This window comes from Chrysochloris asiatica, unplaced genomic scaffold (assembly GCF_000296735.1).
Source record: "Chrysochloris asiatica unplaced genomic scaffold, ChrAsi1.0 scaffold00134, whole genome shotgun sequence".
In the NCBI taxonomy this organism is placed as follows: domain Eukaryota; kingdom Metazoa; phylum Chordata; class Mammalia; order Afrosoricida; family Chrysochloridae; genus Chrysochloris; species Chrysochloris asiatica.
In genome coordinates, this window is record NW_006408652.1 from 3,523,435 (window position 1) to 3,528,680 (window position 5,246).

The window sequence follows — 5,246 nt, forward strand, 5'->3', positions numbered from 1 at the left end:
ATATATGGATCCATATGCTATTATTGTTGTTAAGTGCCATCAATTTGGCTCCAACCCATAACGACCCTGTATAGGGTTTCCAAGGAGGGGCTAGTGAACTTGAACCGCTGATCTTGCAGTTCAAACCAACTTTGCAGTCCAGCGTATGAACCCACAGCGCCATACCAGGACTATACATATATGTATGTGTATGTGTGTGTGTGTGTAGTTATTATTGTTCAGTGCTGTTGAGTCCTTTCTGACTCATAGCAATCCTGAAAAGGGTTTTCAAGGAGAGGCTGATGGGTTTGAACTGTTGACCTTGTGGTTATCAGTCCAGAGCTTATTCTTCAGTGCTAAACAAGGACTCAATACATATGTACACATCACCTTATTATCAACTGTTCTGCCCCTATTCCCTTCATCAGCAGTGGAACTGGTAATCAATAAGTAATGCTGTACATTTGTTTTAAATAATTGGGTTATGCATATAGTGGAGAAGTGTGGTGGCTCCATACGATAACCACAAGGTCTGTAGTTTAAGCCGGCCAATGGCATCATGGGGAAAAGATGAGGCTTTCTGCTCATACAAACACTGAAAATAAAAAAAAAAGGTTTAATTTTTTCTCTTAACTCTTGGGAGTCTGTGAAATTTCAGCTATTTTCTTCAAATCACTCTGTTTTGAGCTTTCCCTTGAATCCAGTTTTGGAACCTCAGTAATTTCTAATCTAGTATCTAATGGGACTGTTTTTTGCTCCCACCTCATGCTATTTGAGGGGCTTCATTAAGCTGTGTCCTATTTTCTAGGCTATTCTCTGCCCTGCCTTACACTGGGAGTGTCCCCCCCACCCTACCCCTGGCAAAGGCTGGGTCTAGAGGGGCTGAAGGTAAACCCAGGAAGAATTAAAAAATATACATCAGCATATTTAAAGGTATTATCTGTATTACATGAGATTATTATTTATAATATGCATGCATGTCTCCTCTTCTATACCATAAATAATATAAATTAAGATGTAACATTAACTTCAATCAGAATGCCAGTGACATTGAGGTCAAAACTTATTTGCAGTATCTTATATAAACTATTATTTTCAAAGAAAAATATTGTTTTTCTCTATGTTTCAGCACAGTCAAGTTAATAAATAACATACACATCACTTGAAGGCACCAACGGAAAGTATCCCTTTTCTAATGCTAAGGCAAATGTTGCTGTAAACCCATATTGTTTGCTATCACCAAATGTAAGGTTATGAATCTATTGTAGCTAATTTCAGTGTCCAGATACAGTCCACGAATGGAATGATGAGCTTTACAGTACACAACACATGCCAACAGGAAACCTGAAAGTGTCTCAGAAACGGTTGGAAGAGAGAGTGCTTTGCCACATCTGTATCAGATTTGTCCATTACCAAAAGCACTTTTTGGAGTCCTGGTGTGGTGCTGTGGGTTAATGCACCAGACTGCAAAGCCGTTTGAAATGCAAGGTCCGCAGTTCAAGCTCACCAACTGCTCCTCAGAAACCCTATACAGAGTCGCTATGGGTTGGAACCGACTCAAGAGCACTTTTTTATCTTCTCTTTGACTTGGGAAAACAACTCTGATGTTCTGAACTTTATTGCAGTGACTTAAGTAACCTTGACCACTAATAAAACTCACAGCAAAAACAGGACACTCTTACTTGATGTCAGATTCAAGCCCTGTTAGGTTGTCCCTACCTTAAGAGAGACTGTGCAACCACATATATCAGAGTATGCCAACCAGCTTCTGATTAATTTGACCTTCTGAGTCATCTGTGTGGTTTGTAACTCGAGGACGCAATATTGCTTATCAACCTTAGCTGATAACGGTACTGTGCTGTATGTAGGCTTCTCTAAACAGCGTGTGCTATGAAGTGAAAGAGGTTTGGAAGCAATGGCCTAGATCGCCAATAGTAAAAAGCCTTCTTTTTTTGGGTCAAGGACTATGTATTGACAGTAGTGGCCAGAAAAGCACTATATAGAGAAAGGTTCTGACACGATGACCAGTGGCAGAAGGCAAGAGTGATGGATTCACCCATCACTATTTGCCAAGTTGGGGGTGAGAACCAACAGAATACTCTCTATTACCCATTCATCTCAGCATCTACTCAGTGATTGTTGTTGTTGTTGTTGTTAGGTGCCATGGAGTCGGTACTGACCCATAGCGACCTTATGCACAGCAGAACCAAACACTGCCCAATCCTGGGCCAACCTCACTCCTTGAGTCCATCGATGCTGCCACTTGGCCAATCCATCTCATTTGGGGTCTTTCTCTTTTTCTCTGACCTTACCAAACATAATATCCTTCTCCAGATACTCAGTGATACAGAGGGAAAAAGAGCAAAACCAAAATAAACGGACTGTGTTTGCTCAGAAGACAAGATGTTACATATACAAGGGATAGGAGTGAGGAGCTGTGAGTCAGAGTTAGTGTGAGAAGCTAAGCTGCCCCAGGGGCCTTCAATGTGTTTGAAAGAAATACTATAAAGCCACTGTTGGGAATAAAACATTGTCCCTATGACTATGAAGCACCTATTAACAGCCAATGGATATGACTATGCTAGTCTTCAGCTCCACTTAGGTCAACATAGCGTGGTGCCAACAGTTAACACATTCAGCTGCTAACTAAGATGTTGGAGGTTTGAGTCCACCCATAGTCACCTGGAAAGAAAGACCTAGTGATCTACTTTGATTATTATTTTTTTAAAGTAAACTTTGTTTATTTTTTCCATATCATTGAAAATCATCCATGGCATTGGATGATGCCAGCTAACTCAAATCAGTTAACGAGGTTTTCCTACATCTACATATTATTTTACTGTTATTATAGTTGCTTCATTACAATGATTGCAATCCCCTCCATATACTATCAGTTCACAGTATTTATCTCTATTCACTTCAGCTCTTGTATTTCTCCTTGTGTTTCCTGCTACCTTGATCTTTCCTCAGTCAACCTCTCTCTCGTTGTACACTGTCTGCCCCATAATTCATATTAACATGTATCTACACTCTTGCTGTTGTTAAGTGCCATCGAGTCAGTTCCGACCCATAGCAACCCAGTAGAGAATTTCCAAGGAGCAACTGGTGAGCTTGAACCACCAACTTTGCAGTTTAAACTGACTTTGCAGTCTAGCGCATTAACCACAGCATCACACCAGGACTCCCTGAATAATTATATGCTCTCCCACCCACCATAACCATCATAGGATATTTATCAGTAAAAGGTTTTAGATTGTTTCTATGCATACACAAGACAATACAGACATTTTTTCTCCCGTTCACATTTTTCTGCATCTTGATATTTTTTTCATTTAATACATTTTAGTGTTCTTTCATATCAGTATATTTAGAGTACCTTCATGATTGTTGTTTTTATTATAATTATTTATATTCTTATTATTTGTTTTTTTTAAATAACAACTTTTGTAAGGTTTAATTTACATATAACAAGATACATCTATTTTAGATGTCCAGTGAGGTGAGGTTTTAGATCTTGTGGCCCTTCCGGGTCAATCTCTCTCACTCTCAACCCAATAGAACCATTAATAGCTACTCTCTCTTTAGACAAGTTTTACCTATTCTAGAACTTCATAGAATTGGAATCATCCAGCTTGTACTCTTTGTGTCTGGCTTTCTTCCCTCTTTATGAGATTTTATCTATATCATTTTATGTATGGGTAGTGTGTTCTGGTAGCGTAGTGGTTACGAATCGGGCTGCGAACCTTAAGGTCAGCGGTTCGAAACTACCAGCTGCTCCGTGGGAGAAAGATGAGGCTTTCTACTCCCATAAAGATTTACACCCTCGGAAACCCTGTACAGGGTCGCTATGGGTCGGACCCGACTCGATGGCACTTAACAACAACAACAGTGTGTTCTCTTGTATTGCTGAGAATTAATCGATGGTATGAATGAACTACTGTTTCCTTATCCTCCAGTTAGGAGTACTTGGATTCTTTTCCAGTTTGGGGCTCTTATAACTACAGCTATGAGATGAGACTGACTTAATGACACTTAACAATAACACACCGTTAGAAAGACTAAAATGAAAAAGACTGGCAGCACTAAATGCTGGTGAGGATGTGGAGGAATTGAAATTCACACATTGCTCATGGGGATGTAGAATGGTACAACCACTTTAGAAAACAGTTTGAGAGTGTCTTTAAAAAATTAAATATTACCTTCCAGTTGCAGTAGAGTCAATTCTGATTCATACTGACTCCTTGTGTATCAGAGAAGTTTGCTGCATGGGTTTTTAATAGCTGATTTTTTGGAAGTTGTCTGCCTGAGGTACCTCTGGATGGATTTGAACCACCAAGCTTTTGGCTAACATTGAGTACGTTAACTATTTACAGCATTATCATATGACCCTGCAATTCCACTTCTACATAGCTACAGATGAGAAATGAAAATATACGTCCACACAAACAAAGTCTGGCAATCCTGACTTCCAAGGAGTATTCTGGCTGGACTTGTTCCAATACAGATTAATTTGTATTTTTGGTAGACTATCGTAGTTTTAATACTTCTCCTTCAACACCATAACTCAAATGCATCAACTCTTCTACGGTCTTCGTTATGCATGCCCAACTTTCATATGCAATTGAGGTTATTGAAAATAACATGGCTTGGGTCAGGCACACCTTAGTCCTCAAACTGACAAAACATACAGGTTTTTTTTTTCAAGTTTTTATTGTAAATTAAGTGATAGTTTACATGGGAGAACATGGTTTATACTCATGGTTACATTGCAAGGATTACAATCTCCTCCATGTATCATCATTCAAAAGTATTTGCTTCTATTCCCTCTGGCTATTTTGTTTGTTTGTTTTGTGTGTGTGTATGTATGTGTGTGTGGTGGTGGGGATGTGCACAAAAGCAATTAGAAATATATAATCATTTAAACAACCAAGGGGCACATTCTACAAGCTTGCCTCCTGGCCACCAGCGCACAGCTTTTCCCTTTCCATGAGTCTTAAATCCTCAGCTGCTCTATCTCTCCATTTCCTCATCTCTGCCTCCATCTCTGATGTTGCTGCTTCTCTGGATAGGGTCCCACATTCTGCTCAGGCTCTTCTCCCTTGAAGGTTCCTCTGTTCCTGGGCTGTAAGATTAATTGTTGTTGTTGTTGTTGTTATGTGCCATAGAGTCAGATCCGACTCATAGCGACCCTGTACAGGGTTTCCGAGGCTGTAAATCTTTACAGGAGCAGAAAGCCTCATCTTTCTCCCGCGGAACAGCTGGTAGTT